Consider the following 14,499-nt stretch of genomic DNA (forward strand, 5'->3'; position numbering starts at 1 on the left):
AAATAACTTTCATGAAATGGTTGAGACACCAGGAGTCTTTCTATCCTTTCTCAGCAACCTGTAGTTTTGTGTGCACCAGCTAAGCCTCTCATCAAATTTAATACATTGTTTACTCCTATATATCACAAATACATCACAAATACTTCTAATTAAGTTACTCACTATACCTATATCTGGAAATTTAATTATATTTATTAATTAAAATACTATTATTTATCTGGGGAGGAAACAGTGGATCTTTAAATACGGCATTGTAGGCGTGGTTCTGTTGTTTTGGTGTGAGTGGAGTTATTTGGGAGGGGGGGGGGAGGTCGACTAGGATAGGGTAATGTGTTTAATGGAAGATCCTAATAGGATTTAATTAACCTCACTAGCACACAACGGCACACAAAAACCCAGGTATTGAATGAAAGGACACACAAAAAACCATGAAATGCACGAAAGGCCACATGGATTAACACTGGATCGTGTTTCAGTTTGATATTTATGCCGACGCCACGAATCATGGTTTTTATGACGACGCCACGAATCATTGTTTTTATGACGACAGTGAAAGCGAGCCAATAATGGATTAACATTCCAGTCGATAAAACACAAACGTCCCGGCCTGGGTAGGGTTGTGTTTTATGTGTACATCTGACGTTGTCTAACAGTTTGTCTGTTGCTGTGTTGTTGTTTGTTTACTGTTCTTTTTTTTTACATCACAGACTTATGTTTTCACTCTAGAACTTGAGAACTTAAAATGTCAATTGTGTATGTGGGTAGGGGGGGGGAGGTCGTTATATCCCAGGGTTCTCTTTTCAAAGGTTTTTATTTAAACTCAGTATGTTTGTTGCTATGTTTATTTGTGGCTCCGAAAGTCTTCGAATATTAGTTTAACCCATTTCCCATTTTCCTATTGAGCTGAAGTTCGACATTATGGCAGATCTTGGATGACAATGTAGGAATATCTAATGTTTAGTCTAATTAAACTGATAATTTAATTTTAAAATCACTATATTCTGTTATTATACACAGTAATAAAAGGGGGAGATAACATTAGATTGTCTTCTTTTTCGAAACTCTATACCAACCAGCATACCCATTCACATGCACACTACCCACCCCCACGCGTCACCCACACTACACCATGTATTCAAACAAGACATTATTTTCCCCATTATCTATTTCCCCAAGTCGGTGATATTTTCCTAATTCAGTCAGCATATCTCTATACATATTCATCATACACACATGATATATATGCATATTCATATATGTATTTATTTATACCTGGCCAGCCCACGTTGTCTAATTAACCCCTGTGACCTGTCTAATTATACCACTGACGTTACCACTGACGTTACCAGACGACGATATTGATACGAGTTTTAAACCCGGCCATTACTTTATCAGGTTACCGTCAGTTGTTTCTATAAATACATTTCGTACGGCCAATCGATTTTTTTAGCTTTGTACTTGGCTATAACAGTGATTTTCTTAGACCAACATTATCATCGCCCCCTCCTACACACATACATATATATATATATATATATATATACTCTTACACAAATATACACTCCCATACATAATTACACTTGCACTCATACATGCACACTTACATGCATACATACATACATGCATACATACATACATACATACATACATACATACATACATACATACATACATACATACATACATACATACATACATACATACATACATACATACATACATACATACATACATACATACATACATACATACATACATACATACATACATACATACATACATACAAACATACATACACACACATACACACATACAAACACACACACATGCACACATACAAACATACACACATACACACATACATACATACATACATACATACATACATACATACATACATACATACATACATACATACATACATACATACATACATACATACATACATACATACATACATACATACATACATACATACATACATACATACATACATACATACATACATACATACATACATACATACATACATACATACATACATACATACATACATACATACATACATACATACATACATACATACATACAAACAGACAGACAGACTCACACACACACACACAGGCAGACACAGGCAGACACAGACACACACAGACATTCATACACACATACACATATGAACATGCATACATACATACACACACGTAGTCACAAAAGAGCCTCAACATTTCTATTGAAACGTCCCTATTCAGAGTTGCATCAGGAAAAATCGAATATTTATCCCATTACAACAGGGCTATTCACAACCTATTTTATCTTCTCCCCCCCCCCTCTCTCGCTCTCTCGCTCTCTCTCTCTCTCTCTCTGGTCTGATAACGTCTTTTATAACCTTCTATTGCCTTAGTATAACCTTATCCCATTATTGAGACTAACCCTACCCGAGAAGCTGAACCTTACCCTACCCTAACTAAACCTAACCTTACCCTGTAAGGGAAATTGACAAAGTTGTAGGGACTGCTCAAACAACTATAGGGACAAATGTGGCCTTTTTACAAAGAGAACTGGACAATATTTTTTATTTCAGTTAGGAATAGGTTTAGGGTGATAGTTTTGGATATATCAGCTAGAAATAGGTTTAGAGTATAAAATGTCCTGTTTATTTCTTCTCCAGCTGACCATCACGACAACATCCATCTGATTGTACCATCACAACATCCATCTGATTGTACCATCCACCTAGACATTCGTAGACATCACCCATCTAGTAACACAGCGTTTGGAAGTTTCCAGAGTTATCGTTCCTGGATGCTGTGAGAGTTATCGTTCTTTGATATTGAGTTTTCGTTCTTAGCTGGAGGCGACCATGATGATTAGATGTGTGACCGGAAGTGATGTAATGCAAACATGAGGTAAGAGCGTCATGTTTCTGCAGTAATCGCTTACTTTACCATAAACCTAGCTGTAACCTTAATCCTAGTCTCTCTTCTAAACCTAACCGCCAAGAAATCAACCGGCCACTATACTTTATCGCATAACCGGGTATTTTAAAAAATCGTTTTGTTCGTTGTCAAAACTGTTTTATCCAGTATCCTCTCTTGTGGTGGCCAAGGCACCATCAGTAATAGAAGTGCGATGACCTTCAAGGTGACATCAGTAATTAAAGTACGATGTCCTTCATCAGTAATTAAAAGAGTACCACCAATGTTTCATGCAGCAAATATTTGGCACGCTGCTGTTAATATATTACACACTGCAATCGATTCATTAATATTTGTCATAACGACACTTTAATCCTAACCCTAAACCATATCCCTTAACGTCTAGATGTGTTTGACAACCTGTTATTATTTTATATTAGATCTCCTTTGATTTAGAAATGACATACCTAACAATTCTCCCCAAATCCCTATCTCAAAATCATAAAACTCGCATCAACCCAAAACATTAACCTAAGACCCTGCAAGCTAAATTAAAACTTAAATCTCATTTTTTTTTGCCTGTTATTAAAACGCTGTATTCATAAAATATTTAACGTCAATTTTCCTCGATCTAAAACCAGTTTTGTTTCCATTTTTCAAGCGCTTTGTATCCTCCAGCTATTATCCTATTATCCTGACAAATTCTCCCTATAACTATTATCCCTTTTATCCCTGTCGATGTCTTCCATCTAAACATCATCTCACTGATGTTCTTGCATTGATTTCCGCCGCTAAATCGATCCAGTTCTCCGTGGAGTTTTTAAAAATATTGTGTATTTTCTTTAACTCATGCTTTTTATACTTGCATCTTTGTTACCCTCGATTCTATGAGCTTTATCTGACCCACGGTCGTTATCATTAGGGGAACTTTACTTTTACTTTTCTTACCTGTTTACTGACTTGCGTCTTTGTTACCTGTTTATTGACTTCGGCCAGGGGTCGGCGTGGTCGAGTCGGTCAAGCTCATGGTTGCTAAACCGAAAAGTCTCGAGTTCGAACCCTCGGGCAGATGGGGCTCGGAGAAACAACTCCAAAATCAAACAACTGCTGCCTTGAAGTTTGCTCTTGGTTGGACAAAGACTATGGAAGCAAATCCAAAAAGAAAAGCAGGCTAAATTCGCCGAACATAGAACTATGGAGGAAAGCTAGGCGGGAGCCTATGGGAGTGTAAATAAGAAGGAGGAAGTGGCGTTGGGTGGGTCACACACTGCGAAAGGCTCACCCAAATGTTACACGCCAAGCGCTTGAGTGGAACCCCCAGGGAAAGCGGAAAAGAGGGCGCCCAAGACAGACCTGGAGGCGGAGTCTTCTTGAAGAACTGAAGCCAACTGGTATGTCTTGGGAGACTTTAATAGCCGGGGATCGGAAGAAATGGAAGGAAATGGTAGAAGCCCTATTTTCCATAAGGAGCAAAGAGGACTAAGTCAAGTAAGTCAAGTCAAGGCTGAATTTGGAGAATGGCCTCAATGGCGCATAACAAGTTGACACGTATACTTAATTGTGTTGGACGGGATATCTTCCAATACTAAAATTAAGAACAAAGAAGAAGAAGACTTCGGCTTTGTTACCTGTTGACTGACTTCCGTCTTTGTTAAGTATTAATTGACTTCCATTTTAGTAGCCTGTAAATTCTCTTCTGTCTCTGCTTCCATTATCTTGTTCCCATGCCTACAAAAGAAACAATTAATAAGATGGACAAGTGACCACCCCCCTCCCCGCACCCCTTCACCAATGACTAGTCCTGTGATCAGTGTTAAGTCCTATTGAGTGACGTCCGAAATGAAATTGTTCACCTTGGTTTCATTAAGACGCTGCCACCTGTCACAAGCCTGTGAGAAAATAAAACCCAAAGGGAATCTGATTTGTTTCTTTCAGTATTGTCTCCCTTCATTTTGGTCTTTTTTTATACCAGTATCTGATTGTTCTTCTTGTTGGTTTTGGTCTTTTCTATACCAGTATCTGATTGTTCTTTTTGTTGGTTTTGGTCTTTTTTATACCAGTATCTGATTGTTCTTTTTGTTGGTTTTGGTCTTTTTTATACCAGTATCTGATTGTTCTTGTTGTTGGTTTTTGGTCTTTTTTATACCAGTATCTGATTGTTCTTCTTGTTGGTTTTTGGTCTTTTTCATACCAGTATCTGATTGTTCTTTTTGTTGGTTTTGGTCTTTTTCATACCAGTATCTGATTGTTCTTTTTGTTGGTTTTGGTCTTTTCTTGTTTAAAAAAATATTTTTTTTCCTGGTTCGAATAATTGGTGACAGAAATAATTGCTAACCAACGAGGCTAACATTGGTTGAACATAGTGGTATAACGTTACCAATTATCTAAGATGGCTTTAGTTTTTCAGGGAAATGTGGCTATGTCTACCACACCATCCAGGGTTACCCAATACTACAGTCCAATGTTGCCCCCAGTCATGGCCTGTTAGAGGCCGGCCATAGTTTGGCCGATCTAGATCAGGAACTTGTTGCTTCTGGTGTCCTGATCATCTATTGAAGATTTCTTACCCTCGCGGAAGTCTGCGGCTTACTCTGGCTACCCCACAAGAAAAATGTTTTTCCCTGGGTTATTTGTTTTTTTTTTTGTTTGTTTGTTATTTTAATTCTCCCACTAACCCGAAACAATTATAGAATTCTCCCTCGCAAAACTCACAGAATTATTCCACTAACCCAGTGTTTCTTCCATACGTTTTTCTCCGGGGGTGGGGGTGGGTGGGAAGGGGGTGGACTAAAATTTCCTGGTGGAGGAGGAGGAGGGGGGGAATATGCTCTGCACTAACCCCCCAACACCCACATTCCCCCACTAACACTCCCAGAATTCTCACACTAACCTCCAACACTCCCAGAATTCTCACACTAACCTCCTACACTCCCAGAATTCCCCCACTAACACTCCCAGAATTCTCACACTAACCTCCAACACTCCCAGAATTCCCCCACTAACCTCCTACACTCCCAGAATTCCCCCACTAACACTCCCAGAATTCTCACACTAACCTCCAACACTCCCAGAATTCCCCCACTAACACTCCCAGAATTCTCACACTAACCTCCAACACTCCCAGAATTCCCCCACTAACACTCCCAGAATTCTCACACTAACCTCCAACACTCCCAGAATTCCCCCACTAACCCCCAACACTCCCAGAATTCTCACACTAACCTCTAACACTCCCAGAATTTCCCACTATCCTCAATCCTCCAACACCACCAAATACCGAACCAAGCTCAAGCCCCCGAGGAAAACTTTAAATCGATGGCCGAGTCGAGAATTGCTTTTGAAATATTTACGCTTAATTTTTTTTTCTTTGTTAATTGTACTCTATTTCAGGCATTACTGATGCATCTGCGTTATTTTTTGTTTTAACTTTGCGGATGCTTTAAAAGTTTCAATGCAGTTTGAACTGTAGCGCTGGATCTTTGGTCTGGACCCACAATTCCCATAAAAAATTGTCCATTATGTAACTGCAACATTGTTTGGTTCACGGTGTAACTATGACGCATAGATCACTAAGTATGTACAGTTTGTATGACTCACTTTTTCAGTGTGATTCTATTGAGCTTGCTATTTCACCGTGACGTCATTGGGTTCACTGTGTCACTGTAACGTCATGGAGCTCACTATGGCCGTGTGACGTCATGGAGCTCACTATGGCCGTGTGACGTCATGGAGCTCACTATGGCCGTGTAACGTCATGGAGCTCACTATGGCCGTGTAACTTCCTTGGACTCGCTGTGTAACTATGTCGTCACTTTGTCCATAGATCTGACCACAAACGCCCCGCTTCGTTTTTTAACATGAAATCAGATATAGATTGACTCTACTCCACCTTCCACAGTGAACATACGAACTACCCATATCTAACCTTTGTAACGTTTGACTTTATCCATACAGGGCTAGCCCAGCGAGTGTGTGTGTTTGTGTGTATGTGTGTGTGTTGGTCAGATGCTCCACACAAAAAAAGTCGGCAATTGTTTTCAATCGATTACCTCAATTGATTAGCAAATCAAATGCTAGGGACGTGTTTTCAACGGCTAATTCGATTCTGTTTCACACTTAGGGGAATCGATTCTGCCGATGTGCCTTTGATAAGGCAACAGAGATGTTTGTTGTGAAATGGTGGGGGGAAAGGTGGGGGTGATTTTTTAACGACTGTGTAGGGTGGGGGGGGGGTAAAATGACGTGGTCTACAACTGTTAATACCTTGGCCGTTAGGTGGGGGGGGGGTCGGGAGGGTGGGGTCTGTACCCTGGGGACGGCTATTGTTCTTGATAAGAGCCATTGACTTGTGTTAGAGAATAGCGTTGTGTGCTCTACATAACGTCGCTGGTAGAAACAGCGTTATGTTCACTACACAACGTCGGTGGTAGAAACAGCGTTATATGCAGTACACAACGTAGCTGGTAGAAACAGCGTTATGTTCACTACACAACGTCGGTGGTCGAAACAGCGCCATATGCACTACATTACGTCGGTGGTAGAAACAGCTGTATATGCTCTACATAACGTCGCTGGTAGAAACAGCTTTATATGCTCTACATAACGTCGCTGATAGAAACAACGCATGCACTACATAACGTCGCTGGTAGAAACAGCGCATGCACTACATAACGTCGCTGATAGAAACAGCTTCGTATGGTCTACACAACGTCGCTGATAGAAACAGCGTTATGTGTACTACATAACGTCGTTGGTTCGATTGGGCGAGTTCTGGAGTGTACCACGGTTCCTCAGCTCCGAGCTTAAGTTGAGCTGAGATAATCGATCGAGTCAGCCAAGGCCGGTGGGCTTTAAAAAACTTTTAATGAGTGTAACATGAGGATACTTGCCACTCATGTCTTTAAGTTTTGTCATCGGTTGATGTCAGGTGCTGATAGTCTTTAGTATTAAAGTTTATATCATCAGCTTATAATGTTAGGTACTGACAGTCTTAAGTATTAAAGTTTATATCATCAGTTTATGTTATCAGTTTATATCATCAGTTTATGTTATCAGTTTATATCATCAGTTTATGTTAGTTAATGACAATCTTCAGTATTCAGGTTTATATCATCAGTTTATGTTATCAGTTTATATCATCAGTTTATGTTAGTTAATGACAATCTTCAGTATTCAAGTTTATATCATCAGTTTATGTTATCAGTTTATATCATCAGTTTATGTTAGTTAATGACAATCTTCAGTATTAAAGTTTATATCATCAGTTTATGTTATCAGTTTATTTTATCAGTTTATGTTAGTTAATGACAATCTTCAGTATTCAGGTTTATATCATCAGTTTATGTTATCAGTTTATATCATCAGTTTATGTTAGTTAATGACAATCTTCAGTATTCAAGTTTATATCATCAGTTTATGTTATCAGTCTATATCATCAGTTTATGTTAGTTAATGACAATCTTCAGTATTAAAGTTTATATCATCAGTTTATGTTATCAGTTTATATTATCAGTTTATGTTAGTTAATGACAATCTTCAGTATTAAAGTTTATATCATCAGTTTATGTTATCAGTTTATATTATCAGTTTATGTTAGTTAATGACAATCTTCAGTATTAAAGTTTATATCATCAGTTTATGTTATCAGTTTATATTATCAGTTGATTTAGGTACTGACAATCTTCAGTATTTAAGTTTATATCATCTTGCTATTGATTAACAAAATTCTATCTGTATACTTGCTTTTGATTAACAAAATTCTATTTGAATTCTTGCTTTTGTCTTTAAAAAATTCTATTGACGCTTAGTCGTTAAGTTCTATTCAATATATTCTATTGGCTGCCTGTGTTTGTTTTGGGACTTTTGTTACTAAACCAACATACGAGCGAAATAGCCCCTCTTTTAACGGCTTGTGGTGAAAATTTTATGAAATTTACACAGTTAAAAATTGTATAACACGTCGGTATCTTTACATTACGTCAACTTGGCATTGTCGTGTCTTCTCCTGTGTGTCTTGAGTTCTTGTCTAGAACTAGACTGGCTGTGATGTCAACTAGACTCCGCCTTTATACTTTATCTAGACGGTGACGTCATTACTGTAAATAATTGACACTATGGCTATTTTGGTCCTTTCTAATCTCGAACTGAAACTTTATAATTTAAAAAAAAAACGCGGACAGCGTATATACTGAGAGAGTTTTAGTTAGTCGGAGTTTGCTGTGTTGAGGCTTGCCTGGCTATTGGGAGACTCCTCCTGAGCCGGTGGTTTCCGTAAAGAAAGAAAGAAAGTTCTAGACTAATTATGTAGATACATATCTAGCTCCGAGCGTTCCTCCGAATATTAGACAAATTATAATCGAAAAAAAATTATTCTAGTTTATATATTTCGTTTTACATATCTTAACTGTATAAAGCAATGTTACATGCACGTTGGTTTACTAGTGCGTTTTTTTTTATGAATGCTTATATCATATCCTAATAGCTTTCAAAATTATGTCCTTCGTGTTGGTCTCGGTAGTTGACCGTTGCTGCGATGGGCCAAATTAAGATAACCATCATTATTAACTTGTAGTAAACATGGTTTTAGAAGTAAACATTAAAACTAGAAGACTCGTGACATTTAAATACTAAAATGTGCAAACTCTTCAAGCTTTGCAAGTGTATTTTACTTCGGGGTTAAGTTGTTGCTGTTTGTTTGTTGTTGTTTTTTTTTGGGGGGGCGGGGAGGGGGGGAGAGGATCTCGTGATTCCGTTTTAAAATAATGTATTTATTTTTTGACGTATTCATTCTTAGCGTCGCCTTTTAAAGAAAGTTGGTTCTTATTGGTTAAAATGCATCGAAACCAGATTATTGCTTCAACTATTTATACTTTAAAAAGTCATTTTAATATATTTAAATAACCATTTAAGTAATTTAATCAAATAAATCTAATTGCAGTGAGAAAAATTCATTACAAAATATTTTTTTAATATGAGAACGGTCTCGTAAAATAAAAATAATTAAATCATCATCATCATCATCATCATCATCATTCCTGTGGACCCCTCGTGCAGCATACGGACACAACCCCACCTCTCCATCGTACTCAGTGTTAGGCGATTCCTCAAAGTTGGGCCCACGACATTCCGGCTGCTTCTGCTTCACTGCCAACTGATCTTTTCCAGGTCGCACCGTACCTCATCTACCTGAAAATCTTTACTGGGCGCATCGATCTCAAACTTTTCCCAACCAGGCATTCAACAGACTCTAATTTCCTGGAAGTGCTCACTCAATATTTTTAAAACCACTTTTTTGTGTTCTGTCGTAACTTCCGGTTTGTATGCAAACAACAAATGGACTGGTTATCGTACCTTCTGATTTCTTCCCCTCGGAGATCCCAACTGTTTTAGCCGAATCGATTGGCTAGCAGCTTTTGTGTTCTCGTCTTATCTACGTCATCGATTTCTGCGTACAGCTTTCTTTGAAGATGGCGCTCGATTGTTTATAAGAGCACTTTGTTGTTGGAGATAAAGATCTTCAAAAAGCGGTGATGCGGGGTTTACGTGTGAAGCGCTTGACTAGAGGAATAATGAATTTTCAGCTTGATTCTGTTGTTTGGTTCAAGACTACGACAGTCATGCTTTCACACTCAACACAGACATAGTGTTATCGTTAAGAGACATGCTCTAATTGTTACAGTCAAACTCTGACAGATATCAGCCATACTTACAGATAACAGCCTTATTTACAGTTAACATCTTAGGTTACAGTTAACAGCCATATTCTTACAATTAGCAGCCATAATTACAGTTAACACAGCCATACTCTAATTTGGCACCCACATTATTAAGATGAAGAAACTGATCTAGTAGAGTCGTATGGTGTTCTAAGTTAAAGTCTTAAGGCTATAGCATTTTAGTCTCCCATTTTGTTATTAAATACACGAAACGTTTAATTCAGATTTCTTGAATAGCTTTATATCTCATGAGATAGAGAATTACAATTCTCGCGTCGTTTGAAAGAAATCGGTCCTATAGAAATAGGTCAAAGTTTAGTTACACGATTTGTCCAAATCCAGACACTGTCACACATAGAGGCCTACATGCTATTTTAAAACACAGATGTTAGTAGCGATTAATTCTGGGATTTTAAAAAAAAAAAAACGTGCAGCAAAAAAACAGGATCATCAACGTTCGATTGTATTTTATTTAACTTTTCTTTTTATTTCTTTATTTTAGGAAAAAACGTCATTTTACAGCATAACGCATTACATTCGAGATGAAAAAGAAAAAACATGAACTATACCAAACATTAACAGAACAAAAAAATAATTAACACCACCAAACATCGACACAACTAAGCACAAACAACCATCATGAAAAGACGTTCATGCCTTAAACCCTTAAAGATGGTTTCTATTTTTACAGTGGGGGCTATTGAGTGGTCAAGTGGGGGCTATTGAGTGGTCAAGTGGGGGCTATTGAGTGGTCAAGTATGGGCTATTGAGTGGTCAAGTGGGGGCTATTGAGTGGTCAAGTGGGGGCTATTGAGTGGTTAAGTGGGGGCTATTGAGTGGTCAAGTGGGGGCTATTGAGTGGTTAAGTGGTTAAGTGAGGGCTATTGAGTGGTCAAGTGGGGACTATTGAGTGGTCAAGTGGGGGCTATTGCTCACTCAATATTTTTAAAACCACTTTTTTGTGTTCTGTCGTAACTTCCGGTTTGTATGCAAACAACAAATGGACTGGTTATCGTACCTTCTGATTTCTTCCCCTCGGAGATCCCAACTGTTTTAGCCGAATCGATTGGCTAGCAGCTTTTGTGTTCTCGTCTTATCTACGTCATCGATTTCTGCGTACAGCTTTCTTTGAAGATGGCGCTCGATTGTTTATAAGAGCACTTTGTTGTTGGAGATAAAGATCTTCAAAAAGCGGTGATGCGGGGTTTACGTGTGAAGCGCTTGACTAGAGGAATAATGAATTTTCAGCTTGATTCTGTTGTTTGGTTCAAGACTACGACAGTCATGCTTTCACACTCAACACAGACATAGTGTTATCGTTAAGAGACATGCTCTAATTGTTACAGTCAAACTCTGACAGATATCAGCCATACTTACAGATAACAGCCTTATTTACAGTTAACATCTTAGGTTACAGTTAACAGCCATATTCTTACAATTAGCAGCCATAATTACAGTTAACACAGCCATACTCTAATTTGGCACCCACATTATTAAGATGAAGAAACTGATCTAGTAGAGTCGTATGGTGTTCTAAGTTAAAGTCTTAAGGCTATAGCATTTTAGTCTCCCATTTTGTTATTAAATACACGAAACGTTTAATTCAGATTTCTTGAATAGCTTTATATCTCATGAGATAGAGAATTACAATTCTCGCGTCGTTTGAAAGAAATCGGTCCTATAGAAATAGGTCAAAGTTTAGTTACACGATTTGTCCAAATCCAGACACTGTCACACATAGAGGCCTACATGCTATTTTAAAACACAGATGTTAGTAGCGATTAATTCTGGGATTTAAAAAAAAAAAACGTGCAGCAAAAAAACAGGATCATCAACGTTCGATTGTATTTTATTTAACTTTTCTTTTTATTTCTTTATTTTAGGAAAAAACGTCATTTTACAGCATAACGCATTACATTCGAGATGAAAAAGAAAAACATGAACTATACCAAACATTAACAGAACAAAAAAATAATTAACATCACCAAACATCGACACAACTAAGCACAAACAACCATCATGAAAAGACGTTCATGCCTTAAACCCTTAAAGATGGTTTCTATTTTACATCAAAAATAATCCGAACCCGCTGTAGAATGGTTGAAAGGGGGGGGGGTTGTAGGAAGCTTTCTTCAGATTCGAGTGTGGGGGTCGGTAGCAAGAAAACATGCATAATATATGTAAACATAACGAACAAAATAACTCTGCTCACACATATCTTAGAGTCTGCTGACCCTACATACAGTGAGTGATATGCTCTTGAAATAATCCACAATGTAGGTCAGTGGGTTATGTGTTTAGTCAATAGAAAACCTTGACGTCCCATTTTCATCAAAATTTGATCATCGCATTTTCATCAAAATTTTATCCTCGCATTTAAATCATTTTTGTCTTACCGTGAAGAAAAAGAACCCCATAGCGGGAAGTCATTAAATTTGCAGTCGTGATTGGCCGTCTTTTAATGGCATAAAAACGGAACACTTAGTCGCTCGCGTTTAATTGGATCAAACTCAGAGGACAATTTATGAGATCTTCAAACACCATTTCAAACAGACAACAAACATTCTAGTGTCTAATGCTATAAAATTAAAGCGATAAAACCATAAAACACTCTATAAAATAAACTAAAATTAAGAGCTAAAAATATTCTTCAGCAAAAAAAAAAAAAAAAAAAAAAATTTCGTGAACCTACGTCATAAACCTATGTTATGCAAATTCGCGTCACTTTTTTTATGGAATTGTTGCTTACAGAAATATCTAAGCTAAAATACTTTTGCATCGCTGAACTCATGCTGGCAATGACGCTAATTTGAATATACGTCAAAGACAACCTATGATGACATAGATCCTTCTTTTCGAAAAACGTTCGCCATATAATGTTAAACTACAGCCTTCATTTTTGAAACTCGCGGTTTCTATGGAAACACGAAGACAATTTCTAGAAATGTTATGCAAAAATGATTCAAATCTTGGACCGCGGCAGAACGCTCCGTGCCACTCACCGGGTGATCCGTATCGATTTTCGTTTCGGCTCCGGTCGAGAAAGCGAGAGGGATTTACCCAGAAGGGTTCGTCTTCTGTCGGAGCTCTTTCAGAAAACGGGTCCTTCGTTTTGGGGGGGGGGGGGGGGGGGGGGGAGGGTCAGCTCAGCGGGTCAAGTGACTCGTGGGGTGACCGGGGTGGGGGGAGGGGGAGGGGGTTGTCTCTGCCCAGGCAGCGGAAGTACGTGACAAACGGAGAAAAATGGGGAGATAATTATTTCTTGTTTTGTACGTTGTTTCTGTGTGTATGTGTGTGTGTGTGAGAGAGAGAGTGAGAGAGAGAGGGAGAGTGTGTGTGTGTGTGAGAGAGAGAGAGAGGGAGAGTGTGTATGTGTGTGTGAGAGAGAGAGAGAGGGAGAGTGTGTATGTGTGTGTGAGAGAGAGAGAGAGAGGGAGAGTGTGTATGTGTGTGTGTATGTGTGTGTGTGTGTGAGAGAGAGAGGGAGAGAGAGAGGGAGAGTGTGTGTGTGTGATGGTACTTCCTGGAAACATCTTTTAAAAAAACAAACAAAAATGACTTCATTAAAATTTCTTTATTGTTGGTTGAATAAAAATTCAAGGATAAATTTAATTAACTGTATCTACTAACATCCTACGTTCTGTTGTTGATTTTATTTTCGAGCTGAAAATATTTCGAGTAAATTTAGCATGAGATCATCATGGCGGTATACATTGATTCAACATAAAGTTACACGAAACATCTGACTTTTGTTTAGTGTACCACGTCACAGGTACATTTAATGGTTTCACATGACGTCACATTAGCACGGACACATAAACCAGAGCTGTGTTTAGCTAGCTCAACGATCACTATGATAGCGCTAA

General features: G+C 38.2%; 1 protein-coding gene across 2 annotated transcripts in view; it reads left to right on the forward strand.

The window, feature by feature from the left end:
• Positions 1-2,794: 2,794 nt before the first annotated feature.
• The window catches only part of LOC131943049 (protein stoned-B), a 46,925-nt gene continuing 35,220 nt past the window's right edge, over positions 2,795-14,499 (forward strand). For both annotated transcript variants that reach the window (XM_059303058.1, XM_059303057.1), the window contains exon 1: positions 2,795-2,909. The gene's annotated coding sequence lies outside the window, so the exon portion shown is untranslated. The remainder of the gene's footprint in view (positions 2,910-14,499) is intronic.

The sequence above is a fragment of the Physella acuta genome, unplaced genomic scaffold (genome assembly GCF_028476545.2).
Source record: "Physella acuta isolate Inbredline_101_S28 unplaced genomic scaffold, ASM2847654v3 ptg000439l, whole genome shotgun sequence".
In the NCBI taxonomy this organism is placed as follows: domain Eukaryota; kingdom Metazoa; phylum Mollusca; class Gastropoda; family Physidae; genus Physella; species Physella acuta.